The sequence below is a fragment of the Macaca nemestrina genome, chromosome 4, assembly GCF_043159975.1.
Source record: "Macaca nemestrina isolate mMacNem1 chromosome 4, mMacNem.hap1, whole genome shotgun sequence".
Taxonomy (NCBI): Eukaryota; Metazoa; Chordata; class Mammalia; order Primates; family Cercopithecidae; genus Macaca; species Macaca nemestrina.
This window is the reverse complement of record NC_092128.1, coordinates 33320760-33341995: the sequence shown is the minus strand read 5'-3', so window position 1 is coordinate 33341995 and position 21236 is coordinate 33320760. Positions and strand designations below refer to the sequence as shown.

At 34.8% G+C, this 21236-nt stretch overlaps 1 long non-coding RNA gene across 1 annotated transcript in view; it reads left to right on the top strand.

Annotated features, from left to right (window-relative positions):
• The first annotated feature begins 1392 nt into the window (after positions 1–1392).
• The window catches only part of LOC105474873 (uncharacterized), a 75632-nt gene continuing 55788 nt past the window's right edge, over positions 1393–21236 (top strand). Inside the window, exons 1-2 of the long non-coding RNA XR_011621623.1 lie at positions 1393–1475; positions 11719–11811. This is a non-coding gene — a long non-coding RNA (uncharacterized lncRNA). The remainder of the gene's footprint in view (positions 1476–11718; positions 11812–21236) is intronic.

Here is a 21236-nt window from a genome sequence, read left to right as displayed (position 1 = left end):
ACTTTGTTACTTATATAAATTTCAACTCAATATATTATTTGAAAAAGTGTATAAGGGGGACTAAAGAAGTGTCAATGTTAGCACAATATTTTAGCTCAGGAGTGGCAAAACTACAGCTGTTGCACAAATTCTGGTCCATCATTTTTATACAACCTTTGAGCTAAGAATGGTTTTTATGTTTTAAAATTGTGGAAAAAAAATAAGGAATACAAAATCTTATTTAAAACAATGGTCTGATTTCAATTTTATTAAACCCAAAGAAAAATCAATTCTAATGTCTGTTCTTTATATATTGAAAACTATTTAAAAATCTTCCCTTTAGATGCAAATCTAGATGTTACTGTCATCTTCTGAAGAAAATTATATGTTGGTACGACCCAATTAAGGTAACATGGTGTAGTGAAAAGTATTGGAGAAAAGTACTGTAAGCACTGGGTTCAATTTATAGCATTGATATATATTAGAGATACGATATTTGGCCACGTATTTTTTTCTTATACTTGAATCTTCCATTTTCTTATCTGTAAATGGAAATAATAATAGCAATATTTCAACATTTTTGTGACACAAGTTAAGGAGAAGGTATGTAAAATTCATATCACATACTGAACACACAATAAAATTATACTTTTTCAGTTATTAATGGGCCGGAATAAATTTTTTCTTCTGGACTTAAAACACAATTTCTTAAGGGCTTCTCAGATTAATTGCTATGATTTCATACTACTTTCTTTTTAAAAAAATACTCTATTTTTAAAGAACTTTTAGGTTCGTAGGCAAATTGGGCAGAAAATACAGAGAATTCTCATATATTCTTTTGCTCCCTGCACATTTATTTCTTTTCAAATCACATATAGAAAATATTTTTCGTAATTTTAGCATAATAAATTTATCTTCTTGATGGTATTGGGCCACATTCTTTCTCTAGCATCCTACATTTCAATATGTGCCTTTCCACTTGTGATTCTAGAATGTGGGTGAGAATCTTGAGCACGCAGATAAGACATTTAGGACTCAATACTGTTTCCTGGCTCTGGAAACCCATTGGCTATAATAATACATCAGCTCACTGATCACTTCTTAATCAACAATAAGGTAAACCAGTTATGTTGTAGTTCCTTTATGCTCAGATTTTTAAAGGTTAGGATTAAGATAAAAGAAATTTTTCATTTATTTTCTTTTGACTTGCCTTTGATTCTCTTGCTGGTAATATCTAAAGTTATGTAATTCCTGAAGTTCTAGTCCTTAGACCCTGTCTACCTAGGACTTTGGGAGGTGGCTAATACCTTTTCTTGGAATACTCCTGAATTTGTCTTTTGCCTGTTAGAATACTGATATTGCATTGATCTTGTCATAATGACCTGTATGTCTCACTCTGTTCCTTCTATCATGCTTCCCTGGCCAGATGTGATATGTTCCTCCTCCTGGTCATCCCTACCCACCTGGGGTCATATCCACCATCGCCATCATTACAGGTTAGCCATCATTATTATCATCATCAAACCCTATAATGACTACTAAAGAGTATGAAAATGAATATTAGAAATATCTTTTGTACATTCTATAATTCTCAAAATTCTCTAAGCAAATACTATTATTAGCATCATTTTATAGGTGATTAAACTGAGAATCTGGCACATGAAAGTAACATAGCAAAGAACACACACAGAATTGAGTCTAGTTCTGCTTGACACTCATGCTATGATTCTTTCATGGTTATAATCATAGTAAAAAGAACTTACTCCTTGTCAAAGTTATATGTAAATATTTTGTTAAGTAACAATGACTTAATGAAATAAACTTGCATGAGAACCAAATCAGGAGATCCCTATTCTTTCTATTTTTGAGTGACAATGACTCTCATATCGTTTACTTCCATTAGTTAGTCTTCAATTTTTTATTCTTCCTCTGCATTTCTCCACATATGTCCCACCACGCACAAACCGATTTATTTTCCCTCATCTCATCCCTCTATTACCATTTAATCACTGATTTCTTGTAATATATATCATATATATGTGCGTATGTATATATATGTATAACATAATATGCTAACAACAGTTGATAAGAGGGATAGGAATATTTGTTAAATCCCAGTTTGATTTTAAAATATGAAGGTGATCTAAATAATTTATTTCCATCTAAGAGGAAAATTGGTCTTTTAGTAGTAGCTATATTAACCTTGTTGTAGCCCCTGACTGATTTTATTATTCAGTGAGGCAGAAGCTCTGTTCTTTTATTTGTTTGTTTGTTTGTTTTGTTTGGTTGTGGTTAGAAAGGTTAAAATGAGATCTATCCTTTAAATATATTTTTAAGTGCACAATATAGTATGGTTAACAATAGGCTTAACATTGTACAGCAATTTACTAAAAGTTATATATATTGCAAAATTAAAATTGTTATGCTCCCTGAAAGCATCTCTCCACTTCCCCTTACCCAGCGCCTGGAAACCGCTATTCTACTCTGTTTCTCTGAACTTTTTTTTTTTTTTTTGGAGATGGAGTCTCATTCTGTCACCAAGATGGAATGCAGTGGCGCGATCTCGGCTCGCTGCAACCTCTGCCGCCGGGTTAATGCCGGGTTCAAGAGATTCTCCCGCCTAAGCCTCCTGGGTAGCTGGGACTACAGTTGTACGCCACCGTGCCCAGCTAATTTTTGTATTTTTAGTAGAGACAGGGTTTCACCATTTTGGCCAGGATCCTCTTGATCTCTTGACCTCGTGATTCGCCCACCTTGACCTCGTGATTCGCCCACCTCAGCCTACCAAAGTGCTGGGATTACAGGCATGAGCCACCGAGCCAGGCCTGAGTTTTACTATTTTAGACACCCATGTAAGTGAAATCATACAGTATTTGTCATTCTGCCAGTGGGTTCTTTTACTTAGCACAGTGTCCTCCAGGTTCATCCCTGTTGTCGCATATGGCAGAAATTCCTTCTTTACCTACACTGAATATTATTTCAGTGTATGTGTATATTATCTTTTCTTTTTCTTTTTAGTTTGCACGTGATCGTTGTACATACTCATGGGATGTGAGATGATACTTGGATACTTGTATACAACGAGTAATGATCAAATCAGGGTAATTAGTGTATTCATCACCTCACTCCATCCACCTCCCATCTCTCAGCCTCTAATACTCACAATTCTACTCTCTAGTTCCATGAGCTCAAAATGTGCTTTTTAGTTCCCACTTATGAGTGAGAACATGTAGTATTTATCTTTCTGTGCCTGATTTTTTTTCTTTTTCTTTTTTTTTTTTCTTTTTTTGCTTAACATAACGTCTTCCAGGCTTATCCATACTGCAGTGAATGATAGGATTTCATTCTTTTTATGATTGAATAGTACTCCATTGTGCATATGTACCACATTTTCTTTATCCATTCATCTGCTGAGGGACATTTAGTATAATTCCATACCTTAGTTGTTATGAATAGTGCTGAAATAAACATGAGAGAGCAGATGTCTCTTTGATATACTGATTTCCTTTCCTTTGGATTAATATCCAGTAGTGGGATTGCTGAATCGTATGGTAGTTCTGTTTTTAGTGTTTTGAAAAACCTCCACATTGTTTTCCATAATGGTTGTACTAATTCACATGCCTACCAACAGTGTATGAGTTCCCTTTTCTCTGCGTTATACTACGTTTTCAGTATTCATTCATCAATTGCTTTTTTCTAGTTCTTTTTTCTCCCCTTTGGGCTAGTTTTGGAATTTTCCACCTTAGCACAACTGACATTTTGAGTTGTATAACTCTTTGCTTGTGAGGAGGTAGGCAGGAGTATCCTGTGCATGGAAGGATGTTCGGAAGCATCCCTGGCCTTTTTCCTTTGATTTCATTAGCACTCCCACTCTCAGTTGTGACACCCACAAACGGACCGAGACATTGCTAAATGTCCCTTTGGGGCTCAGTAGCCCACAGCTGGAAACCATAGGTCTAATCTACTGTTCTGTATGCCTTGTTAATTAAACCAAATCATAAGTAATTAAAGCATTATGGCTTCATATGTCTCTAATCATTTTGTATATAAAATGCACGCTCCACATCATTAAATTATGGATGGAAGCTTTAACTTTTAAGTTTTATTTTCGAGGAGTTAGAGTTACAAAAAATAGCTATCAATATTTGCACTGCATTTATATATTTGCATTTAAGGCTCTTCAATAAAACAAGTCCCTTGAAATATGAGCCAAAACACTTACCAGCAGTCTCTGATAAATAAAACAATGAGATGAAAAGTAGGATTATCTTCTAATCTCTATGCTACAGTAAACCTGTGAAGTCTGCAATCATTGCAATTATTGCATTTTTAGCATTGGATAAGTGGGACTGAAAGCACTTAATTTGGGACTTAATGTGGACTGAATACCAAAAAAAAAAAAAAAAAAAAAAAAAAAAAAAAAAAAAGGTATGCGTTTTGTTTGGATTTCACATAGTTTTGAAGAGTATTGGATTTTTTTTTTTAAAAAGGTTTTTCTATTACAGAGATAATTTGGAGTTCACATATGAATACCTTTCCTAGACTTCATCAAAATTTTGGTTGTCCTATTTGTTTGTTTATCAATCTGGCAAAGTAGTTAGTCTAGTTAGATTATAGATTATTTATTTCACAATGACAGGAGCAGGTGTCTGTGAAGAAGGTGCTAGATGATCTACAAATAGTTGTATTATAATCAATAATCATCTGGAAATAGATCCTGCCAGCTTTGAAAGATAATAAGTGATTGATACAAAATTCAGAAAAAGAATCCATTATGTGTTAAAGTAAAACTATCTCTGAAATATTTTAAAATATATAAGAAAAGGTGATTTTAAAAATTTGTATTAGTAATTCAAATACCTAAATAAATATTTGATGATCTTTCTGGGAAATAATTGTAATTTTAATGGGGGTAAGTTTTTTTCATGGTCAAGGTGCAAGGAAAGTTATAAAGTGAAGAGAATGTGAAAATAGATTTCATCAAATGCACATTCTTAATTCAAAGCAGAGAAAATGAAAGACCAATAAATAAAGGGGAAAGTCTGTAGAACTACCTTAGGAAAGGGGATAAGAAAAAACTAAAGCCATGTCAAAGAAAATTCAATTTATAGTTCATGTATTGTGGATACTTACAAAAACAGGGAGAGATCTGGCTTCAGCTACAGAAGCTTGGCATATAGAGGGCTGTTAGAAAACTGATATTAAGCATTTCCTAATAAAGAAATCTTACCCACCTAAGAGAAAACATGTTTACAATGATATCAATATTAATAATATTTATAACAATTAGTACTAACACTTATTGAGAACCTACAGGATATCAAAACTATATGAGTTACCATAAACAACTTATCACCATTATGCTCTTCAACTGTGAAGTGGCTACAAATACTACTATTTTCAGTGGAGAACACTGGATCTCAAGAACAGCAAGTTACTGATACATGCTCATGAAGATGAGTGAGGGACAGAGTTAAAATTCTAGCTCAGGTTTCTGTTTCTTTTACTTTTTTCTCATATGCCATACTGAAATAACTTCTTTTACATACCAATAATTAAACAGAATCAAAAACTTTCACAGCAAGGGATATTTGAACAGAGTCTTGATTTAGCTTAGCTGTGTCCCTACTCAAATCTCATCTTGAATTGCAGTTATCATAATCCCCACGTGTTGTGTGAGGGACTGAGTGGGACATAATTGAATCATGGGGGTGGTTCCCCCATACTTTTCTCATGATAGTAAGTTCTCACAAGATCTGATGGTTTTATAAGGGGCTTCCCCCTTTGCTTGGTTTTCATTCTTCTCCTTCCTGAAGCCATGCGAAGAAGGACATGTTTGTTCCCCCTTCTGCCATAATTGTAAGTTTCCCGAGGTCTCCCAGCCCTGTGGAACTGTGAGTCAAATAAACCTCTCTCCTTTATAAAGTAACCAGTATTGGGCAGTTCTTTGTAGCAGCGTGGAAAGGAACTAATACAAGTCTTAAAAATAAATGCTAGTTTTCTCAAGCTAAATGGGCTTATAATTATTTGAGGAAGGAGTAACAAAGAAAATAACTTGGAGATGTAAACAAGATATATTTAAGGAATGACACCTCTCAAACTTTTCAGAGAGGCAGGGGTACAAACTATGTAGCATGCACTTTCAGATACAAGATAAGAAAGGGAAATACAGGGCAGATTGGGATGAAATTGGATACAGCCTTTTGGAGAGAAAAAGACAGCAAATGATCCCTTCTCACCAAAGAAGAGATAATAATCATTCTGTTTGCAGCAGTTATGTTAGGTTGTTTTAAAGACAATAAAATAAAAGATTATTTTAGCATCAGTATAAGCAGTTTGAACAATTTATATTTTAGAGATTATTCACATGAACAGCAGAATGGTAACTAGAATAAAATGACAGTAGGTAGGCACATCCAATATCACCAGGGAAATGACTGAATTCCCAAAGAGACTTTCAGGCTGAATTGCTAAATGAAGCATGTGTCTAGTTTAAATTAGTAACATTTATACCTCCTTAGTTTGTGACATGTATTTGATATAAAGTCTGAAGAAGAGAACTGGATTATGGCTTCAAAAATTAAAGGTGGATAATGGGTGAAGTCTAATAAAGTTTTCTGCAAGAAACGAATATATGGAACAAATTAGTAGTATCTACAGACAATATAAAATGTATCATGAGTAAGTAACAGATTAACGTCTGAAAATAGAAAAGAGTTTTCCAACTAATGGTGCCATGTCAAATTTTTGTTCAGAAGAAGTAAAATTGGTAGAGTTCAAAAAATGAGTGAGAAAATAATAACAAATGTGAAACTTCCAGAAAAATTAAAAATAAATAGGAACTGATAGTGCCATCAGTTGTCCCTTTCTGACCATCAAGAAAAGAAAAATCAACAATGTACATCTAATTTCAGAGTAGTTTAAACTGTGTGATTTTTGGTGTTAAAATTATCCACAGAGATTAAGACTGTCAATGCATTACAAAAAGTTAAAAAGTCTACCGCCTTTAGTATACTCACACTTACTATTTACTAATTTTGCTACTCATATCTGGCGATGAGAAATGAATGGAAAGGGATAAAGCACTCTCAAAAGTGATAGGGATTACAAGTATTATAATAGTCAGTATTGGCCGGGCGCGGTGGCTCAAGCCTGTAATCCCAGCACTTTGGGAGGCCGAGGTGGGCGGATCATGAGGTCAGGAGATCGAGACCATCCTGGCTAACACGGTGAAACCCCGTCTCTACTAAAAATACAAAAAAAAAAAAAACTAGCCGGGCGCGGTGGCGGGCGCCTGTAGTCCCAGCACTCGGGAGGCTGAGGCAGGAGAATGGCGTAAACCCGGGAGGCGGAGCTTGCAGTGAGCTGAGATCCGGCCACTGCACTCCAGCCTGGGTGACAGAGCAAGACTCCGTCTCAAAAAAAAAAAAAAATAATAATAATAATAATAATAGTCAGTATTAATGTTCTTTTAACTTGGTTATTAAATCTCATCTGGAAAATGATCCATCTTTGGCTAATATATCAATTTATATCTGTTTCTACTTTTCTATTATTTCTACTATTAAAATGTTTATTACTTCAACTAAGCTAGACTTTTTTCCTTCCTTTTAATGCATCTTTCAGAAAAGTTCCTATATTAAATAAAAACAGCTAATCAAAATGCTTAAGAAACAAAGAAATTTAATTTCTACCACCTTATGTTAGAAGCAAATAACAGGAAGAAAATAAGCAGAGGGATTTTTAAATCAAGCGTGCTAAAATTTGTGAAGTTATTTGAAAAATTCAATGAAAACTTCTTTTACACAGTTTTCACAGCTTCATATTATTATGACTGCAATGTATATAAGTCATTGGTACCACCACTCTAATAGAAACATATGTCAAGAATTGTCTTTTCTATTTATTTCTTACCTTTTTTTGGCAGGAGACTCATTTGGTTTTAGAATTTTTTTTTAATTTCTATTTTTGTGGACTTTCTTTCAGGCAACCTTTTCATAATATCATATCACACACATAATTTCATTTAATAATACCATATAGCATGAAGTTATAGAGTTCTTAGGTCACAGTTCATGTTCTTTTAAAGTAATTTTTTTTTTCCATTTCCTAATCACAGGAAAAGAAAACAGAGGACTCTGTGAACCAAATATTAGAAACTGATATGGATGTATTTGAAATGTGCTATAGGCAACATGTTGTAGATGATCAGAAGGTTATTGTTTGTTTATTAATTTCCTTTTATGTTTTTGCAAATACAGTTTTTAAAAGCAAGAAACCAGACTTTACTAGGAACTGAAGTAACTGAAATTATCATGATACTTGATCTTTCCCATGACTTATTTTGAAATATATCTAGAATAATGTACAATGATGGTAGAAAAAAAATCAGGTACACCATCAATCCAAGAGCACAAAGATGAAATAAATTTTCATATCTTTACTATCTTGAACTTATATAAACTATAAAGTAAAATGTTTATGTATTTTATATATATTTACACTACTGACAAAGTAAATTGTTTGTGTTTTATTTTTAACCTTAAGTTTAACATTATTGATTAAAAATGAGTCATTTGTTATAGTTATTTTGTTTTATTATTATTGTAGCAAATCCTATTCTGGATATATTTGTAACTTTGAAAGTGTAATTTGCTGTGCAGTTGCTATTATACATATGTACACACATATATACATACACACATACACACAAAACTTTCTTGGCTCAGTCAACTGGGAGGGCTTGGATTCAACAAAACTTTACTGGCCATAAGTGTCCCTAATGTAAGATATTTTATTACCATTCTCCACAAATGGATCTAGGTCTCCCCTATTGGGTTGACACAGAGAAAGTGAAAAATTAGCTTTGAACACTATATATATCCCATAAGGCAAGGAAGCACAATAAGTGATTGAAACATCTCCAAATATACAAGAAGACTTCCCTTTTATTTTGTTGTGCAGTAATAGGGGTCAGTTTACTCTTATACCTGAAATAACTGAAAACTAACAATAATATATATGAAGGAGTGGTTTCAAGACAATGGGTATCAGAAGTCAAAGGACAGCAAACCCTACAAGCCAGGAAGCAAAAAAGTTGAACACCATGCTTCTCTTTACTTAGAGCCTGGACACAGTTTCCAAATGATGGCACAAAGAGAAGAAACCAGGAAGAACCTAATGGAATCTTTCAGGTGGGGAGACGCGGTTCTGTGGTCCTAGGAGGCAGGTGCCTATAGTTCCCAGAAGAGTACTAGAAACAAGAGAGAGATCTGGAGATCTTCAAAAGATTCTGTCAGTTATTCAGCTGAGAAATGAGTAAAGAGACTTTCTGAAGGGAGGATAGAACCACCCACACAAAGATTTGTAGTAAAAGAAGAAAGGAAGGAAACAAGAAAGAATGAATCAATAAGCTGTGGGATAACTTGGAGCAGCGTAGTACATAAATAATTACGGTCCCTGAAGAAGTAAGAGCAGAAATATATTTGACAAAATAATGACTGAAAATTTCCCAAAATAATGGAAAACATTATTTCATTGATCCTGGAAGCTTAACAAAACCCCCAAGCACAATAAACAGAAAGAAAACACACCAAGGCACATCATATTTGCTCCAATGTAGTGATAAAAATGAAATACTAATAATAGGTAAAGAAAAAGGCACATAGAGACATTGTTAGGGAGGAATAGATGAGAATAATAGGAGATTTCTTGATGGAAATAAGTAAGAAGATAATTGAACAATATATTTAAAGTAGATACAGAAAAACCTGTCAACCTATAATTCTATACCAAGTGAAAAAAAGTATCCCCAAATGAAGGCAATATGCTTTTGAATTTAGTTTGCTAGTATTTTGTTAAGGATTTTTGAGCTTACGTTCTGTTCATTGGAGATATTGGCCTACATTTTTTTTGTCTTATAATGTCATTGGCTGGGGCAGCAAAGTAATGCTGGCCTCATAAAATGAGTTTGGAAGTGATCCCTCCTTTTTAATTTTTTGGAATAGTTGGAAGATTGGCATTAATTCTCTGAATGTTTGGTAGAATTTGCCAGTGAGGCCATCTGGTCTTAGTTTTTTTTAGGGGAGAGGTTTTTGACTACTGATTCAATCCACTTACTGGTTATAGGCCTGTTCAGATTTTCAATTTCTTCATGATCCAGTCTCGATAAGTTATATGTTTCTAAGAATTTATTCGGTCTAGGTTATCCATTTTGTTCACATAGAGTTATTTATACTAGTCTCTTACGATACTTTTTTTGTTTCTGGGGCATCAGTTATGTGTCCTCTTTTGTTTCTTGCCTTATTTGCTTGAGTCTTCTTTTCTTTTTTCTAATTAGCCTAGTTAAAGGGTTTTCAATTTTATTTGTCTTTTCAAAAAAAATTCTTAATTTCATCAAATTATTTTATTATGTTTTAATCTCTATTTCATTTATTTCTGCTCTGTAATCACTCAAAATAGAAGAAAGACTTTAGTATCTTAAACTGTATAACTCCTAGAAGAAAATATAGGTGAAAAGCTTCATGACATTAGTCTTGGCAATGACCTCATGAATATGATGAGAAGAACACAGGCAATATAAGCAAAAATAAACAAGTTGGAACTACATTAAAACCTGATTTTTAAGATGGGAAGTCTCCGAACAGAGTTTTCCAAAGAAGACATACAAATTTCCAACAGGCATATGCAAAGATGCTCAATATTACTAATTATCATGAAAATGCACATCAAAACTACTTGAGATATTACCTAACATCTGTCAGAATGACTATTATGTTAAAAAAAATAAAGAGAGAGGGAAAGAAGAAAACAAGTGTTGGTGAGGAGGTGGGGCAATGGAAACCATTGTAAATTGTAGGTAGGAATGCAACTGCTATGTAAAACAGTATGGAGGTTCCTTAAAAAATTAAAAGCAGGACTACCATATAATCCATCAATCTTACTTCTGCTTATTTACCCAAAATAATTGAAGTCATGATTTCCAAGAGATTTTAGTACTTCCATGTTCATTGCAACATTATCCACAATAAGCAAGACGTGGAAACAACGTAAGTGTCCATTGACAGATAATTGGACACAGAAAATATGGTATAAACACACCATGGAATATTACTTACCTTTTAAAAAAAAGGATATTCTACAACCATGACAACATGGATTAACCTTAGAGACATTACGATGTGATATGAGTTAGTTATAGCAGGACAAATAGGCAAGATTCCATTTATATCAAGCATCTAAAGTAGTCAAAATGATAGACACAAAGAATAGAATAGTGATTGTCAGAGGCTAGAGGAAGAGGGAAGTAGGGAGTTGCTAATAAATATGTATAATATTTCAGTTATGCATGATGATAGGATGTACAACGTTGTGGCTAAAGATGCAATGCTAATATTGCAAACTTAAAAATATTTTAAAACGGCAGACATGTTAGATGTTCTTACCACAAAAAAAGGAAGACAAGATAAAGACTAGTGTTGTGATGGTTAATACTGAGTGTCAACTTGATTGGATTGAAGGATACAAGGTACTAATCCTGGATGTGTCTGTGTGGCTGTTGCCAAAAGAGATTAATATTTGAGTCAATGGGCTGGGGAAGGCAGGTCCACCTTTAATCTGGTGGGCACAATCTAACTAGCTGCCAGTGAACATAAAGCAGGCAGAAAAACATGAAAAGGAGAGACGGGCCTAACCTCCCACCCTACATTTTTCTCCTGTGCTACATGCTTCCTACCCTAGAACATGGGACTCCAGGTTCTCCAGTTTGGGGACTGAACTGGCTCTCCTTGCTCCTCAACTTGCAGACAGCGTATTGTGGGACCTTGTGATCATGTAAGTTAATACTTAATAAACTCATATATATGTGTGTGTATACACACACACACACACACACACACACACACACACACACACACAAGCATCCTATCAGCTCTGTCCCTGTAAGAGAATCCTAATATAAGTTTAAAACTAGAAAAACGGAAAGAATTCATCCCCACAAATACACATTTTAGAAATATTAAAGAAAGTCCTTCACTCAAAAAGAAAATGATACCAGAGGGAAATTTGGATATATAATTAAGACACTATAAATTGTAATTCAAAAAAATTTTTTTTCTTATTATTGAAATATTTCTGAAAGACAACTGAAAATTATGTCAGGGTTCCTTATGAAAATATGCAGACTTGATGATTTGATAAAAGGATTCACAGAACTCAAAAGCTGTTATACTTATGGTAAAGTTTTTTAGGGCAAAATGATATTATTTAAAATCAACAAAAGGGAAAATGTGCATGAGTAAAGTTCGGGAGAAAGGAGGTACAAGTTTCCAAGGAAGTGTCCTCTCTCAAAGGAGTTTAATGGGTGTGCTTAATTCTCCCAATAGTGTGTCAATATATGTGAAATATTATCAATAAGGGAAGATCATCAGAGTTTTGGTGTCCAGGACTTTAATTGGATGTCGGTTAGTCTTGTAGGCATTGATTAAGCCACGACTTATTGCAATTAAGACATAGGCTGCTGTTGTTTAGGCAATATGAACTGTCAATAGACCCAGATGTGAAATACAGGTTTCTGAAATCAAAATAATCCAACGAAGTCCTTTGCCTCTTGCTAATTTCCATAGTAGCGACAATGACCAGTTTTATATATAGTTGCCTGTATGATGTTATAAGTGACTCCTGCCAAAGTTATTCCTAACCATCTCACCTTTTGGGTGAGCCTTGTGTCCTTTCTGAATTTATCAACCAGCCTCTGGCAGTCACATATGATGATACTACATTTACATCAGTGCCAGTTTGTTGTTCAGTTTCTGATATTACCATGCTGTCATCAATGTAGTGTATATTCACACTCGAGAACTGCTTTAAGGCCAAACCCCTTGTACATTTAAATAATAACAGTAAGCTGGTGAATTCAAATAACCCTACCAATACAACAAAGGTAAATTGGTGTCCTTCCACATGAAGGAAAACTGCTTTTGGCTCCAAACCAAGATTGAAATAAAGAAAAAAGCAATTGCAGATGTCATCACTGAGTTCTAGTCTCCTTTAGCTTGTTGTATCTTTTGCACTATCAAGGACTGCTGTTGCTATAGGTGGAATTATTTTATTAAAGCCTTGGTAATCTACTGTTAGTCTCTGTAAATCATTTGCCTTTTTCATGGGCCACTCAGAATTTGTTGGTAACAGCATTAGAACTTCTAACGTCATTAATTAAAGTGGTGTATTACTTTCACGGGGCTGTCCTTAAAAAAAAAAAAAAAAAAGTACTACAAGCTAAATACTTTAAACAACAGAAATTTTTTGTCTCATAGATCTGTAGTCCAAAAGTCCAAAATTAAGGCGTTAGCAGGATCATACCCCCTCTGAAAGCAGCAGAAGAGAATCTTTCCTTAAATCTTTCTCACTTTTGGTAGTGGCTGTCAATCCATGTCATTCTTTCTCTTGCAGCTGTGTAAAAGTCATGGTTCTTTAGAAGCAATAGGTTATAGATATACATATAAGGAGATTATTGTGGGAATCAGTTTACATGATTATGAAGACCAAGAAGTCTCATCACCTGATGTTTGCAAGCTGGAGTCCCAGAAAAACTAGTGGTATAACTCCATCTGAGTCTAAAGGCCTGAGAACTAGGGTCAGGGTGGTGGAGGGGCACGGTTCAAAGGCCCAAGAACCAGGAGCTCTGATGTTGGATATCAAAAGAAGATGGATGTCCCAGATGAAAAAGCAAAGGGAGAAAGTTTGCAATTCCTCTACCTTTTTATTCTATTCAGGCCCTCAACGGATTGGATGATCCTCATCCACACTAGTTGGTGTGGTAGATAATTTTTAACTCGGTCCACTGATTCAAATGTTAATCTCTTCCAGAAACACCTCTACAGACACACCCAGAAACAATATTTACCAGCTATCTGGGCATCCCTTAGCTCAGCATAGTTTACACACAAAAAATTAATCATCAGTGGCCTCATTCCAATCTTGTCAACACATAGAACTTTTCCTGTGTGTCTGTGTCCAAATATTTCTCTTCAGGGCTGGGAGCAGTGGCTTATGCCTGTTAACCACAGCACTTCGAGAGGCCAAGGCAGGCAGACCACCTGAGGTCAGAAGTTCAAGACCAGCCTGGCCAACATGGTGAGACCCCATCTCTACTAAAAATACAAAAATTAGCTGAGCATGGTGGTGTGCACCTGTAACCCCAGATACTCAGGAGGATGAGACAGGAGAATCGCTTGAACCTGGGAGGTGGAGATTGCAGTGAGCTGAGATCGTGCCATTACACTCCAGCCTGGGTGACAGAGTGGGACTCCATCTCAATGATAATACTAATAATAAACAATAACATATTTCTCTTCTTATAAGGGTACAAGTCACATTGGATTAGCATCCAGTGTGATTATACATGCAAAGACACTATTTCCAAATAATTCAAAACATTCATAGATAACAGGGGTGATGACAAGTGGTAATGCCTTTGATTTTACTAGATATCTGATACTATTACATATTAACAAACTGTTAATATATAAAGCAAATTTATAGATTCTGATTTCGCATGTCCAATTAATACTGGCAAAGGAACAAATTTATATACCTTCCATTTTATGATACTAGGTGAGGGAAGTGTTCCTAAATGAGACATAATATCCATTGCAGTAATACATTCAGATAAAGGAGACACAACCACTTCACATAAAATCCATTAAAATATTCCAATTTTATACAAACTATTACTTTAACCCCATAAAGTTTCCATTTTCATATACTTTTCACCTAATTATTGCCCCATTTAGAACTTCAACAAGTGTTGAAGTTATAGTAAATGCACTGTGGCAAGGAGCCCCAGAAAGTTTTTATTTCCACCTGGGTATGGTAATGGCAATGGCCATGTGGCCATTTTACACATATGTATGCATATGGCCCAAAGTCCGTGGGTCTCCAACTGGGAGACAGGCCAAGAGATCCTAGATCTTTTGTTAATCTCCACCCAAATTAATTTTGGGGCAATCATTTTCAGCCATTCAAGCTCAGGTTTCTCTTTGATATCTTTGCTTTTCAGTTTGTTTTTTTTTTTTTTTTTAATTTCTCCAAAGTAGGATAAAGATAGTAGATTTGTTTAGGGTCCCTTGATGTTGGAGGAAAAGCAAGAGTTCTCATTGGTTCACCAAACTACAATGGTGCTCTATTATAGCCTTGTGTTTAGCTTGGAAATGTTGACTTATTCACCCCTTACTTTAATAGTATTTAAAGACTTCTCCCATGTTGTGATAGGTCCCATAAACATGTCTTTTCTATTTTTTCATTCCTTTGTGACCTACTCTAATTTTTCTAGCATCTGTAAGACAATAAGGGAAAGCTGGGACAACAAATCTGATATGTCTTCTTAAATTGTTGCTTAATTTTGCAGCACTAAGATTATATATAAAATGGGATCCTTAATCATAGTATTTACCATGATGACCATGATGCAGGTAAGGGGCATGTTAAATAAATGAGCATCCTGAAAACCAGTGTGTCTTGTATATGCTGCACATCAGCTGCTTCAAATGGGGAGTGCCACTTGGTGTTTAAAAGAGAAGGATAATTTATTTTCTCAGGACAAGAAAACTTTACAGCAGCTTTTATCCAGTCCAACAGGCTAGCTGTCCTGTAAGAACACTCCGTTGTGTGTTTGGATCATGTACATTCATTCATTTGTTATTACTCACTAATAAGCTGTGGGACCTGCATCAACAAAACATACTCATCCTTTCTGCAGCAATCAAAACAAAGGAGACTTCTAAATCTTTCACCATCCATTTTAGGAAGGATTTTCCAGAAATCTGATGATCTCGCTTTACAAAACGAGACAACTTGTTTATCCTGTACCCTCAGGATTCAGTAGTTTCTTGGTTATCCTGACTTCCTGGACTACCCTTTTGGCATCCAGCAGCTGTAGAAATGTTATCTGTCTTTTCAGCAGTTTTGTCCTTTGGTAGCAGCTCACAGACTAGCAGCAGTAGATGGGACTAGAAAAAATACAAACTATTACCGATATAAATAAATAAAGATTGTATATCTAGCTAGTTTCTTATTTTGTTTGCATTTTCTTATGTACCCAGTAAGTGAAATTTGTAGTTGGGTCTACCATTTTAAAATTTTATTGGTAATTTGTATGTTCCATAACTAACCACAGCACAGCTGCTGTTTCATACTATGGGACATCTAATAAGCATCCAGATATCAAACATTCATTACACTCTTCAACAACCTTCCTTTTTCTAACCAACAATTTTGCTTGTTTTAGTGAGTCAGGGTCGTTCCAGCAAATTCTACTACTGATATTAATTATTGGCTTTTGTTTTCTTTTTTTAAAAAAACTTCCATTTTAAGTTCAGTGGTACAAGTGCAGGTTTGTTACATAGGTAAACTTGTGTCATGGGAATTTGTTGTACAGATTATTTCATTACCCAGGTCGTAAGCCTAATCCTCATTATTTTTCCTGATCCCCTCTGTCCTCCCAACCTCCACCCGCTGAAAGGCTCCAGTGTTTGTTGTTCCCTCTTATATGTCCATGTGTTCTCATCATTTAGCTCCCACTTATAAGTGATAATATGTCCTGTTTGGTTTTCTGTCACTGTGTTAGTTTGCTAAGGATAATGACTTCCGGCTCCTTCTATGTTCCTGCAAAGGACTTGATCTCATTCTTTTTTATGGCTGCATGGTATTATATTGTGTATGTAACACACATTCTTTATCCAGGGTAGCATTTATGGGCATTGATGTTGATTCCATGTCTTTGCTATTATGAATACTGCTGCAATAAACCTATGTGTGAATGTGTTTTTTATAATAAAATTATTTATACTCCTTTGGGTATATACCCAGTAATAGTATTGCAGAGTCAAATGGTATTCCTGTCTTTAGGTCTTTGAGAAATTTCCACACTCTCTTCCACAATGGCTGAACTAATGTACATTCCCACCAATCATGTATAAGTGTTCCTTTTCCTTAACAACCTTTTCAGCATCTATTTTAGTTTTTAATAATAGCCATTCTGACTGGTATGAGATGGAATCTCATTGTGCTTTTGATTTGCATTTCTCTAATGATCAGTGGTGTTGAGCTTTTTTTCATATAATTGTTGGCCCCACATATGCCTTCTTTTGAAAAGTGTCTGTTAGTGTCCGTTGCCCATTTTTTAATGTTTTTTTTTTTTTTCTTGTAAATTTGTATAGGTCCCTTATAGATGCTGGATATTAGACCTTTGTCAGATACATAGTGTGCAAAGGTTTTCTTCCATTCTTAAGTTTGTCTGTTTACTCTGTTGATAGTTTCTTTCACTGTGTGGAAACTATTTAGTTTAGTTAGATCACATTTGTCGATTTTTGTTTTTGTTGCAATTGGTTTTAGCATCTTCATCATGAAATCTTTGCCCATGGCTATGTCCTGAATAGGTTGTCTTCCAGGGCTTTTGTAATTTTGGGTTTTATGTTTAAATCTTTAACCCATCTTGAGTTAATTTTTTTTGTATATAGTATAAGAAAGGGGTCCAGTTTCAGTCTTCTGCAGATGGCTAGTCAGTTATCCCAGCACCACTTATTGAATAGGAAATTCTTCCTCATTGCTTGTTTTTGTCAGGCTTGTTGAAGAGCAGATAGTTGTAGGTATGAAGCCTTATTTGCCTTATTTCTGGGTTCTCTATTCTATTCCATTTGTCTATGTGTCTGTTTTTACACCAATACCATGCTGTTTTGGTTACTATAGCCCTGTAGTGTAGTTTAAAGTTGGGTAGCGTGATGCCTCGAGTTTTGTTCTCTTTGCTTATGATTGACTTGGTTATTCAGGCTCTTTTCAGTTTCATATGTATTTCAAAACAGTTTTTGTAGTTTTGTTAAGAATGTCAACGTTAGTTTAATAGGAATAGCATTGAATATATAAATTGCTTAGGGCAATATGGTCATTTTAATATTGATTCTTCCTATTCATGAGCATGCAATGTTTTTTCCATTTGCGTCATCTCTAATTTCTTTGAGCAGTGTTTTGTGATTCTCTTTGTAGAGATCTTTCACCTCCCTGGTTAGCTGTATTACTAGGTATTTTATTTTTTATGTGGCAATTGTGAATATGATTATTTTCCCAATTTGAATCTCAGCTTGGCTGTTATTGGTGTATAAGAATGTTAGTGACTTTTGCACATTGATTTTTTGTTTTGAAACTTTGCTGAAGTTGCCCATTCCCTACACTCACAAACTCACTTTAGACAAATGCACCCCTGGCTGTTGGCTGCACGTTGCATCTCTCTATTTTCCATCTAAGTTGGCTGTCATTGAAATAACTGGCCTTCTACCTGCTTTAAAAATCTTTGACCAGTATTATAGAAGAGTTAATTTTTTTATTTTGTCCAGCTGATCCATTATTCTTTGAAATTTCATGGTGAACTTTATTAAATATGATATTTCAAAGTTATCTGCCTGTTCCTCCTGTCAATGATGAACAATGAAAAAAGAAAAGCTTCACGTTCATCAGTGACATTGAACCCAAGATTTGGAGAGTTTTGGAGACATGTTTTGATTTTTAAATAGAACAGAACATGTCATGTGAGAGAAAATGAGAATATACACATGCCAAAATGTCATATTAATGTAATACCTGTTTGAAAGATATTTCATTTTAAAAGCAGGAGATTAAACAAGGCATAAAGAAATAACTAGAGCCACTTTAAAACACTAAAAATTTGTCTTTATGTAGATTTATATTGTAAACTCCAGAAGTCATTATCGCTCTTGCACTAGAAAAGCTAAGTGTTCATAATATTGAACAACTGAAAATAGATAAATAAATATGCCCATTTCAGATAGCATATCTATCAAGGAATGATCATATAGATTGTGTTTAATTCATATAAGAACTTAGAGGTTTGATAAGACAAACATAAACTCACTAACTTAAGCTAAACTTAATAGAACAATGACCCTTAGGACTTTGTGTCATTTACAATTAGTGAGATAAATCTAGTGAAAAAAAAAGTCTTTCGGCACTTTATTGTTAGATTTAGCTAAAGTTATAGGCCATTTAAAACAAGTTATTTTTAACTCTTTAGGATATATTAGCAGGTTTAAAATAATCTTAATCAGTCAATTTTCATAATTCTGTTTCAAATCAGTTTACTTTTCTGCATCTATACAATCAGTAATTTAGTTTGTGTGACCTTTATGCTGCATCTATGTTAATAAAAAAGTTATATAAATGTTCTTTCCATCTGTAGTCTTGCCTTTACTTATCCATACTTTGTGCTCAGGACAAAATATTCCACCTAATGCACAAAGTTCATCTGACTGATTCCTGCGTAAAGTCACAAATTTCCAGTTGCCTTTGGGAGAATATACCAACTCTTAAAATTGCTATTAGCCCCATCGTGACTTCGTTTCCTTTTACATTTCCTGCTTCATATCTTGCTACTCTCTAATCTTGCTTTTTGTGTGGTCCAGACATACTGAACTGATTGCAATCTTTATCTCCTCTAAACTTTGCATAATCTATTCATCTGCCTACATATGCCAATCTACACTCAACGTTGTCTACACTCACTCAGTAAGTCACTAAAGATTTACTTTCTCTTCTGGGCTCCGTAGTCAAAACTGACTTGAAACCATTTATAGTATCATCCTCCCTCTTGGAAAAAAGATCTCTTAGAAAATATTTGCCTAAGTATGCAACAGTGAGCTTAGGGAACTGATTAGATAGAATATACAGGGGGAAAAAAAGGGATTGTCTGAAGGAAGTTGAGGTTCCAGCAAAATTCAAGCAATCTTCAAGTAAAATGGAGTGCCAGGCATACAGGAATCATGGAAGCAGTTAATGGTGGAAACTGAAGCAGGCCTCTGTCCATAGGTAGCAGCCCCATACCCTTGCTGACTTATGTAAGGCAGATCATATGTAAGCAGAGATGCTTAAAAAGACGAAAACGCTTTTATTAATATTATAAATGAGGTCTGGATGTTTAGGGTAAGGGATAAGTTCGATTTAATGAGTAGGCCCTTGGCAATAGAAAAAGAAAATGGAAATTAACAGTAATCCACTAAGTGTTTATACATACTTCAAATGTATTATTGCCTTTTACCTTTACAAAATCACAATGTGAGTTGAGAAAATTGTCCAAGGTCACTTAGAAAGTAAATCAACAAGGCCAGTTTTCATAAACAAGATTGATTCCAAAGGCCATGATTTTTCTATTATATAACAAAAAGTATCTCTTACTAGGGGCCCTATTGGAAGAAGAAAGAGCGTATGGGTACTTGGAAAGAACAAGGGAATCTATAACTTGTCCCCAAATTCACCAGTATGAGAAGCAGAAAAAGGATATGTAGAACAATCTAATATCAGTAATTGTGTCCACAGATCGCTGTTCTGCTTTTTTATCATAATCTCCACAAAAGAGTACAGTTGTTTCTTCTACACACTCTCTGTATATGCTTTCTCCCACAAGATTGTTTCAGTCATTGAAGTAGGATACATGAAAAGACACAATACACACACACACACACACATATAAACACAAACATATATATGTCTTTCCTCACATGTATGCTGAAAAGGATTTCAGAATGTTCTCTGCATTTATTTCCTGTACATGTCTTCTATAGAAAGTGCTGAACTGTCTCACTTAAATAATCGTCTAGACTTATGATATGATTTGAATATTTCTCCCCTCATAATCTCATATTGAAATGTAATTCCTGATGTTGGAGGTGGAGCCGGATGGGAGGTGTTTGAGTCATGAAGATAGATCCCTCATGGATGGCTTAGTGCCATGCCCTGGGTAATGACTGAGTTCACATGAAATCTGGTTGTTTAAAGGTGTGTGGCACCTCCCCCCATCTCTCTCTTGCTCCCGCTGTCACCATGTGACGTGCCTGTTCTCTCATGCTTGTAAACTTGCTAAGGCATCACCAGAAGCATGTGCCAGTGCTATGCTTCCTGTAAAGCTTACAGAGTTGTGAGCCAATTAGACCTCTTTTTATAAATTTCTCAGCCTCAGGTTTCTTTCATAGCAAGACAAGAATGGCATAACTGAGTTATTTTGCTCAGACTACATTCACTGTTTACCGTTCTCCTTTCCTATTTTCATAATTTCTCCTTTAGAAGACTAAAACACTTGATATGAGACCCAAGGGCCGATTTGAGTATTTCTAAGAATATCTGAAAGTTTATAAATGTTATATTCAAAATTAGAATGAGACACGTATAACATTTTTACTTTGTTTATTTCCGATTAT